The sequence below is a fragment of the Abramis brama genome (assembly GCF_963993115.1).
Source record: "Abramis brama genome assembly, chromosome: 23".
Lineage (NCBI taxonomy): Eukaryota > Metazoa > Chordata > Actinopteri > Cypriniformes > Leuciscidae > Abramis > Abramis brama.
In genome coordinates, this window is record NC_139985.1 from 19,001,051 (window position 1) to 19,012,273 (window position 11,223).

At 36.4% G+C, this 11,223-nt stretch overlaps 1 protein-coding gene across 3 annotated transcripts in view; it reads right to left on the reverse strand.

The window, feature by feature from the left end:
• elovl1b (ELOVL fatty acid elongase 1b) overlaps positions 1-9,593 on the reverse strand; it is a 32,048-nt gene extending 22,455 nt beyond the window's left edge. The window contains exons 1-3 of one of the 3 annotated variants that reach the window (XM_084100760.1): positions 9,307-9,593; positions 8,879-9,010; positions 8,579-8,662 (exon numbers count right to left, since the gene is read on the reverse strand). The gene's annotated coding sequence lies outside the window, so the exon portion shown is untranslated. The remainder of the gene's footprint in view (positions 1-8,578; positions 8,663-8,878; positions 9,011-9,306) is intronic. The other 2 variants (XM_084100762.1, XM_084100761.1) reach the window with 2 other exon arrangements.
• Between the last annotated feature and the right edge of the window lie 1,630 nt (positions 9,594-11,223).

Sequence of the window (11,223 nt, forward strand, 5' to 3'; positions counted from 1 at the left end):
AGAAAACAGCTGTTTTAAATTGTAATATTTCACAAGAGATGAGCAGAAGAGATTTCTTTTAAAAACATTAAAAAAAAAATGATATATAAATATATGGGATTATATATATATATATATATATATATATATATATATATATATATAATATATATAAAAGTGCAATTTCATCAAGGAGAATAAGATTTGATCATAAGCTTTGCTGCAACGGGAAGTGAAAATCTTGACCATATGACCGGCGTCATGGGTTTTTTGAAGTATCAGGCCATTTTGGCAAAGATTATGATGCCTTCAGTGTGTAAACTAAAGATTTACTGGATCACTGGACTAATGATCCCAAGCATACATCCAAATCTATCAAAGCTTGGTTCAGGGATCAGTTCTGAATGTTCTTGAGTTACCAGATTTATATTTGCTTGTAAATCTTAGGTGAGATTTGAAAGAAACAGTGGCAGCACGGAAACCAAAGAATATAATGAGTTGGAAGTTATGCACACAAGGAATGGCCTAAGATTTCAGTAGAAAGTGTCAGAAGCTTGTGAGCACTTACAGGCAACGTTTATTGGAGGTTATGAAGAGTAAATGATTCTCTACAAAATTTGATTCTTGAGGGTTGCATAACTTTGTACATGGATGTTTAGAGCCAATTTGATATTTTTCAGTAACTCTCAGAATCACTCAAATGTGACCCCGGACCACAAAACCAGTCACATGGGTCATTTTTTTATACATGAGATTTATACATCGTCTGAAAGCTGAATAAATAAGCTTTTCATTGATGCATGGTTTGTTAGGATAGGACAATATTTGGCCGAGATACAACTATTGAAAATCTGGAATCTGAGGGTGCAAAAAAAAAATCGAAACATTGAGAAAATGGCCTTTAAAGTTGTCCATTTTTGTTTGCGATGGTGCTGCATTCACTCACAAAAATAAATGTTTTATATCTTTCTGGTAGGAAATTTACAAAATATCTTGGATATCATGGAACATGATCTTTACTTAATATCCTAATGATTTTTGGCATAAAAGAAAAATCGATCATTTTGACCCATACAATGTATTGTTGGCTATTGCCACAAATATTTTGTGATCCAGGGTCACAAATGTGTATTAATAAACTTTCTATGATGGTTTACTGATGCCTTAGTTGAAGTGTTTTTGTTTACAAAACCAGAATGTCTTGCAGGTCAGAGGGGGTTCAATAATTTAGCAATCTAAACAGGTGGAGCTGGGGAGGTGGAGGTTTTCTGATAGTGCTCCGCAGAACAAGCTTAAAGCGAACACTGAAATAGACTATTTAAATAGAGCAATGTTGTTTTTTTCGTCTCATTTTACATAAAAAATTCACTTGGTTGTGTAATCTGACTGCCAAGAGTTAAGGAGATGTGAAAAAATGTGGTCCTCCTTTTATTTTATAGATGCAGAAAATTAGCATACTGTGCAATAATAATGTACACTATATAGATAGTAGAAGTACTATGTTAGTATGCTATGCTAAAAGTGTGCTAGATAAACATTTTTGCTTTCTGCTGGCCAAACAAGCCATGCTGGAAATGCCGGGAAATCTCATCACAGTAAAATGTGCAAAATGTAAACCTTCTTTAAGCATATTGTCAATACAAGAAAACAAATGCTGATGAGAAAAGAGACGAGATGTTAACACAACAAATGGAATTTAACCACCCCCGCACCTGGACGTGATGTTTCATTGAGAGTCAACTGAATTTACGTTCAGAGAAGTCCTAAAAGGTGGTCAATTCGCCTCATTGGCACTGCTGAGAGTGTGTGAATTGAAGCAGAACAGATCTAGGCCACAAGAAGAACAATAAGGTTAAAGCATTTAATTTGTGCTCTTTTCTTGGGTCTGTCCTGATTTCTTATTACCCTATTTTTATATCTACTGTAACTGGCACACAAACACAGATGCATCCACAGTTGTATGCACACTGAAAGAAACTTTATTTGAACGATCTGTTCATATGAATTAATTGGGAGCATGTCTATGTTCCCACAGCCCTAAACCTAACCCTAACCCTAACCCTAACATACCTAAACCTACCCCTCACAGGAGGGAGACTTGTCTGGGATGTAATTGGGCTATCCCTGTACCAGCACAAGCACTAAAACCTACCCTTCATAGGGGACATAATTAAATGAGAGAACATAGGACTGTGGGAATATAGGGCTGTGGGAACATATGGTTGAGGGAACATAGGGCTGTGGGAACATAGGGCCTAATTTTCAACATTTTCAGTAAAAAAAATAATTCTTAGAAATGTGGGAACATAGGGCTGTGGGAACATAGGGCTGACTCCAATTCATTTGTCAATTCTGCTCACGAGCATCTCAAAAGCAATGCATACGATACCAGAAACCTGATATTTACTACAGTTTTTTAACTGCTGAAAATTCAGCTTTGCCATTAACAATTTAAAAATATATTCTTTTTTTTTTTTTTTACATTATTACTGTTTTTACTATATTTTTGATTAAATAAATGCAGCCTGCCTCAGTGAGGCACAAATTCTGCAAAACTACTATATGGAATTCTATAGATTTTTTAATTTAACTTCCACCCTCCTGGACATCTCAAACCCTGATAACAAGTTACGGAAATTGCAAGTTTCATTCTTTTGAACAAAACAATCCAACAACTTCTATCAGATATTCGATCTGCGAGAAAGAACAAGACAGAACAGCTCTCCTACAAAGAAGTGAATCAAGAGCCACGTCAGTAACAACCCACAAACAAGGAAATTACTTTCATTCCAGCTAGTCAAGACCAAAAACTTCACAAGCTTGACAGAAAAGACATTACTCAAGTTTTTTTCAGCTTACGCACTTGACTTATATTACTTCTGGTAAATGACAAGTTTGTCAATCTGTAAATTCCTTTTTTAGCTCAACTAGGCCAACTAGAAACTGTTCCATACAAACTTTCTAAACACAAACACTCCCGGCCTTCCACTCATGTTCTCTTACTCAGAATGAATGGATATCTGGGACTCTCTTATTACAAATGGCCTCTGTGTTGAGAGATCTGCTGCGGTGAGGGTGTGGCTTCTGTAAACTTCAGTTGTGTTCACCTGAGGAGTAACCTGGGGACTTGAGCAACATACTGCACAGTTGTTTTCCGTTAGGATCAGTATTGTATGTTGAACAGTGGTCGACAGTAACAAATAATTTTTAATTTGTTACTGTACTTAAGTGGGCTACATTTAAGTATCTGCACTTTATCAGAGAATTTTTATTTTGGGAAACTTTCACTTTTACTTTACTACATTCTAGGCTTGCTGCGATAGTCGGTGTTACCGGCGTTACACGGTGTGTTACATTGTGGTATAAAAAGTGTTGTTATTATTATTTAATACTAAAATGGTTATTATAATAATTCATATTAATAATAAAAACTTAAATAAAACGTTATACTACAATTATTATTATATTATTAATACAAGTACAGCAAACCTAGAGATAAAAAATAATCATTTTAAAATCATAATCACGAGTCACGACTTTTCCAAAAAATCCATAAATCAAACAACCCTAAATAGAGGTTAACCACTAACGACTGCTCTGCAAAATTAATGACAAAGAGTCGATTAAAATGTCAGCTGGTCTGAAGGTCACTGAATAATCCACACACTGCATGAGTGTGTGATTACAGAGTGGTTAATAAATATGAGATGGTGTTGTTGAGGTAATTGTAATAAGTTATTTCAGCATGTGCTGCTCTACAGGAAAGTGTTCAGAGACGTGAATAAAAAAAAGCATGGGCCCTATTAGCAAAACTACTCTTAAAGGCCTGAATGCATATACGGCAAAAAAACGTGTGTACAATAAATACTTGTGCACCCACACAAAATGGCATCATAAAAGACCCCATTCAGCTTCCTGTAGCTCAGGTTTCTGAAACTTTCTGTCTCGTTTTGGAAAGAATCAAGCCAATGTTAACATGGACCACACAGGCCAGGCCATCTTACACCAGAGGAACACATGGTAAATCCATGCTGGGTGACCAGATACACCATCTTAAACCAGCAAACCAATTTAGGCTGGTTTAAAAGAGGTTAAGAATGTGTGTTTGTCTCAATCCAGCAACCAGGGGAAAAAAATGCTATCACATTTCACAAACTCCCTTTGTACCTCGCTGAGGGCTTTTACAACAAATGGCTCATCTAATAACAATGCTCCATGGAACCATGGCAACCCCTGAATAATGCTAATGCCAAGATACAACAGTTTATTGTAATCTTGGCTATGAAAGGTCTGGTGACATTTCAAGAAAGACCTTAAGCAGGTATTGTTGCATTAAGAAGGTTAAATTAGCCTGTCAGTGCCAGGTATATGAACATTCAGCACCAAGAGTGTTTGCAAACAGGCATTTCTTAGTTTCTGCGGTACACAAGAAAAAAAAAAAACATATCACTCAAACTTCATCACTCTACCAAAATAACCCAGTGCCTAACCAGTACGATACATGGCCCGTCAGGCCTCCAAAATCTCCAAAACACAAAAACTAATCTGTCAAGACAGGCGCTCAATCCAACAGCCAGTGCAATACCTTCTTTCTTTGTAAAGGAAACTTGAATGGATACTTGACCCAAAATGAAAATTGTGATCATCTACTCACCCTAACAGTGTTTTGGGGCCCTATAGAGCTGGTAAGTCCCGCCCATCCGTAAAACCCCACTTGACCTCTAGGTTGAAAAATCGTCAATGCAAGTGAATGTGAGAAAATAATTATTTTCTGGTCCCGTTTGATTTGTGCCATGAATGTGAACATATGTTGTCTGTGAATTTTTTATATAATTTTTCATGTTACGAGTTTGACAGTATATTGTATGATTCTTTGGCTAGCAGTTGTGAAAAAGACGAGAAAGACTACATGTCGCCTATGTGACGTCACCCCATAACACATTTTCCCTCCACTTGTCAAATCACAGTGCTAATGCTGCGATAACCTATGGAGACAGATCGAGATGCCTGTGTGTTTTGTACCCAAATGTCACCATTCAAACCAAATGGGCTGTTCTTTCTTCAGATTCCCTTCTGATGTAAAAACTAGTTGTAGTCCACAAAGTGCTCTCACACAAAGTCTAACCGTATCAAACTTCTACCCGCTAAATTGTAGCATTCTTCACACGAAAAATTATATTAAAAATTCACAGACAACATATGTTCACATTCATGGCAAAATTCAAACGAGACCAGAAAATAATTATTTTCTCACATTCACTTGCATTGACGATTTTTCAACCTAGAGGTCCAGTGGGGTTAGCGGAAGGGGTGGGACTTACCAGCTCTATATTCCAAGGTTGTGTCTCAACAGTCAGAAAGATATCAGTTCTGCTGTTGTTCATACCAGTAGTGATGTTGTACAATGAAGACATTGCCATGTCGCCGCAAATACAGTCATCAGTGTCCCAATGTCTAGTGAGCCAGCCAGGGTCCTTATCAGTGCCCGAATTCATGTACACTACACAATATACTGATTCACGACCTAGGAAGCTAGTGAGCTGATTGAGATGCACCCAAGGTCTTCTGAAGCCAATGAATATATTAATAGATTTGTGCAAGGAACCGACTGAAATTTAAATTATAAATTAGTCATAGGATTTTGAAAGACATTTCATTTCTGGGTGAACTATGAATGACCATTGAACTGAAACCAACTGAAATCCAAATTATTAAGGTTGCTTATTTAAAAGGAGGGACCGAATTTTTAAACAAATAAATTAAAAGGCCAGAAAATTATCCGAATTTTCATACAACAACACTAATCTGGCCTGCCTGCCATTATCTGTATCAATCAAATCAGTAAAACTACTCACAAATATTTAAACAGGTGCTCTCCCTGAAATAATCTAGATTCCAGACTACTGGTGGAGACAATTGAAAAAACAATTGAAAGAAAAAGTGTGCGAGCTGTCACTTTAGGTACGAGCTCTGATGCATCTTACTCAGCGCTGTTTCATGAGAGGAATGAGTGAGGAACGAGTATGTCACAGGGGAATGCCTCGTTTCAGGAATGAATGGAATTAAACTACAATGTGATTGTTTGATTCAGCAAGGCTGAGCAATGTGTTTGGAGTGCAGGTGTGTAGAGAGTCAGCAAATACATTAACTCTGAAATGTCACAATGACCATGCTAATAGTCTCATTTGAAATCAATTACACATTCAAAATACATACACAATACAATGAGGTTCAAACGTCTGAGACCACTAGTAAAAATGCTCATATTTAGCATATTTTTAATTTAATAAAACAAAAATCATTATAAATGATCATCAACATAACAATTTGTGTGAAAATTAATTTCCATTTCTGGTTAATTTCTCTCACACTGCATGAACTCCAAGTCTAAAAGCTGTTGGTAATGTTCTCCAGCATCATTTTCAAAATGATTCAAAGAGCATCTGGTCAAAGAGCAATGAGAAAATCTGGTCTTTTGTACAAACAAAGGAATTCACATGGTCAATGTCACAATTTTACTTATTTGATCTAGAAACTGAACAGAATCTTAAATATTTCTTATTCATTTTGCATAATCAACTTTAAAACGTGACTTTGTGCACTTCCGCACAATTCTAAAAACTTTTCTGTTGCAAGGTTTAGCCTAAATTAGATTTTGTATCACACAAAACTATTCAAAATTTCATTACAGTCATTACAAACCAGAACTTCCCAGCCTCTCTCTTCTGTGAACAACTGGCAAAAAAAGAGAAGTTGGGATTTTGCATTAAAACTGCGATGCAACGGAAGAATGTAATGGATTATCAAAACATTTGACTAAGTGACTGAAGAAGTCCTGCATACGCCACCAGAGAGTGTATGTCGTTTCACTGGAAGGTCCAGGTATGACAATTCTATTAAACATTATTAAATTAACGAAATGCATGCATTGCTGAATCATTAACAATTAGATTTATAATATGCATTTCGAAAACCGACAGGGTGAACAAACATTCATTTCATGCCAACTTTAAAGATTAATCTTATGAACTCATTGCATTCCTTAGACACAATGTTCCAAAAGACTCTAGTGAGTCTTATCAAAGTTCATTAGATGTCATTGAACATGCACACTGAAATATAACCAACAATGCATACAACAGTAAATCATCAAGTGAAACTTGACTAACATAAGTGTTCCTAAGTTCCTATTCTCGGCCATCGTAAGTACGAGAATGCCTTCCAAGCCCACAAAGAGAATGCAAAAGGTTAATGGGTGTTTACTGAACACACAAACCAGGCAAGGTGTCATTCATCTCTTTGGCGGAAACTAACAGAACTCTAAAGAGGAAACTTGCATAACACTTAGCAAGTGAAACAATCTTTCAACACACTAACAGCTAAGATGGAGCTCTTCTCTTAGGTTCGATTAAAATATTATCAGCAGTTCGAAGGAGAATACAGCGGTATACGGGGTCTAACAGTTCATTCATTAAGCAATTCAATGGAAAACTAAACTTAAGGTAAACATACATTGTGTTACAAGACACAGCACTTATCCGTATGGTTAACACCTAAGTTTACACTGTAAACAAGTCAGTAAACAAGCTTCTTATTTTAACATTACGGAGCATTACCATGAGGAACAGGTCACCTTCACTTTGCCTTTGTCCAAGGTTAAACATTTCTGAAAGGGAGATCACCAATGTCTACAGGAAAGTAAACAAGAGGAAAAGTATGCCACCTCTTCAGATGTAGAATAAATCACCTATTACAATACACACAAGTGGTGCTTCAATGGAGAGTTGACCCTAAAATTTAAATTTGGTCATCATTTAGGTTTGGAATGACATGAGCCTGAGTAAATTATCATTTTTTTGGTGAACTATCCCTTTAAAATTGTAATCTATTTAAACAGTCTATTATTTTGACGCAAGCAACTTTAGGAAACTGAAAGAAGAGTGATTTAATCTCTGTTTCACTAATATCACTCTCAAATGAAACATATGTGCTTGTTTCTGTAGCTCAACCGTATGGGTCTAGTAAGCGGGATTGATTTCCAGGGAACACTGTACGTCGCTTCGGATAAAAACTGACAGGCAGCTTGACAACATACAGACTCAAAAAACACAATCCCTGTAGAAACAAGCAGACGCAGGAAAGCAAGGCTCCCACAGGAAGTCAGCTTGTGTCCACTCTGCGATCACAGCAAAATCGAGACTACGCTTTGACAGAATGCACAATATACACAAACACCTTTAAAAAATATGTGGATAAAAGTAAAACTGAAACTGAGACTGAGTCAGTCTGCTAACATGAAGAATAGTGAATAAACTTGAGTCTGTCTCCATCACTAAACCACTTTAGTTACAGTCTTCATTATTTATCTTTCTTGATATTATTTCTGCAATTTATTTGTTTTGTTAAAATTGAATTGCTCCTTTCTCAGTGCTCTACACTGTTACTGTATCGTTTTAATAATATGTTACTTTAATAATAATACTACTTATATATTTGCTCTGATGCTATTATTACATTGCATAAGTTAATTTGTCACCGTACGAATTCATGCTGGCAACACAAATGTGGTTTAGTAGAATTGAACTATGGAAAGACTCACCTGTAACGGGTTTAGTGCTCGGGCTCTAACAGCAGATCGTTTAAACGCTTTGGGCTCTTCGGATCTCGACTTCTTGCGACACACCTTGAACAAAAGACAGGAAACAACGCGAAGCTGAAATTAAACCAATGGCAGCCGTTCAGAGGCGGAGTAAACAGAAGTTGCTGTAACGTTACTTCTTCAAAATGTCACTGTTCTGCGTCAAACCACGTGGGAACCGCAAAGTCCATTGTTAAAGTCATTTCACGAATTAAAGTTTTTACTCATTTTCCCTTACTAAGTACATATCTCCAGACCAACCTGTGAAATGATGAAGCAGGGCTCCAGTCCTCTTCAGGTGGGAATGATGGTTCTGTCGTCCTGCCCTGCTCACGAAAACCAACTGTACTTTCGTGTTTTCCCTCAGGTGTTTTGTAGGCTCAACCCAGCCCTCTGAGAGAGAGAGAGAGAGAGAGAGAGAGAGAGAGAGAGAGAGTACATGTCTACCTGGACTGGAATTTTTGGGCATCGTCTCGGCACAAGGTTTTGAGACACAAACATACAGTGGCAAAACATCCAGATGAACAAGGTTACTGCACATCTTTTATCATTTCACTTTCACTCTCTTCATATATAGGCTAAGTATGTCAACAATATAAATATAAATTACATTGAATATCTATCTATCTATCTATCTATCTATCTATCTATCTATCTATCTATCTATCTATCTAACGTTATCTATCTACCCATCCATCCATCCATCAGTGGCGGCTCGTCAGGGGAGGCAATGGGAGAAAGACGATTTAATGTTAATAAAACTCCCAGTTATTCATCTCATCTCAGAATATTACTGAAGTCGGAACCACCGCTGCTCTTCCCCTATGTGCCGAATCTGCCGATGTAATTACAGTCGTTCAGAAACTGTGCTGAAGCGAGTCTGGGGAGCAGGAGAAGGGAGGGGGATGCAAATCCAGAGCCGGGGACTTGTGCCTCCGTTAAACATGATCCAATCACCATCGAGTATTCCACTTTCAGCGGTTAGAGTGTTGAGAAAAACACATGACAGAGGAGGCTTGCCTCCCTTGGTATATATCAACCAATCATTGTAGAGACGTAAATTACGTGACATTAGTTTGAACTTCTAGCGCTGATGGAGAAAGTAGAGATATTGAATTTGAATATTTCAATATTTCTATCAGCTTCGCTAAACGGCAAAACGTACTATTTTAACACGGACATGTAAAAGGACAGAAGGATGAATTTTTTCTTCCAAGTGCTAGGTGAGTGAAATGATATTTATAGTTGCTATCTATCTATCTATCTATCTATCTATCTATCTATCTATCTATCTATCTATCTATCTATCTATCCTTTAAAGCTTGGCTTATTTGTATTTGTCTGTTCTTTCTATCTGTTCTGTCCATCTATTCGTTTCTTAAGGCACTGGGTCACATTTCTCGAGAATTACTGAAAGCTGTGGTACATTAATGTCTGCAGCTGATATGAAATATACATTAGTGGAACATTAGACTAACTACTGCTTTGCTCTGTATTCCCTGATTAAATCTAAGGTATAGGCTATCCCACAAAGTAGACTTTCTTCATGATTGGTAAGACATGTCTTTTTACTAAACCTTATTACTGTCATTCATGTCAAAACATCCAGAATTGCATACACCGTCTTAAGCTAAGGGTAATTGCTATATGTATGACAAGTAAGATGAACAGCACAGATAAGACACTTGAAATTATGTAACAGTTGCCCAGGATAACAGGTCAGTAAACTGTTTCAGTGGCGTTTAATTCAACTCTGTAATTCCTTTCATTTTTATTTAAATTCACCCTAAAAAAGCTAAATATTTGTACTTGTTCATATTCAAGTATGCAAAATAAACCCCACAAGTTGTGAGACGAACTGCAAAATTTGTACGTTTTAAAAACTAAAAATGAATCTAGGCTCGGGGTCAGGTTTATACATGACAACGATGCCCTGCAGTGACCAAAGCCCAGCCCAGTTTGATGAACATTTGAAGAAAGAAGTTTTAGTTTTGAAACATCTGGTTTGAGGTCATATATTGTCCAACTGGCACAGCTGGTTTAGGATGTCCTGAAAAGAAAGAACATAAAGAACTTTCTGCCTACGTCACAAACATGCATATATAGAGAGCAAACGTTGCAAAAAATCACTGGCACAGATTTCTTGAAGATCTAGTTTTTGATCTGTAACATAAATATTTCAAATACAAACAACTGTTGAAAAAATTCGGAAAATTGTAGAATTATAATTTGCTCATAGATTTAGAATAGACATGAGACAAATTCTGTGCCTCAGTAAATGTGAAAACATTGTACTTTATTTAATTTTTTACAAAACAATTAAACATTGTCTCATATAGGCCTAAACAAAAACACACAAACATTTTTTTAATGTAAATTTCCATTAATCATATTCATCAAGCAAATCCCAATTATCTTCATTACTCAAGAGATAAAGATTCTCCAAGTTTTTTAAAAAGCCGTTCTAATCTTTCATAAAATATGCTTATGTTTTTTTTAATATTTTTTTTTAACTTACTTTATACTTTAAAAGAATTCAAACCCAAGGTCAACGATTGTGCCACTTAATAATTTGTTAAATATTTATTTCCATCTAGTGGTCACTA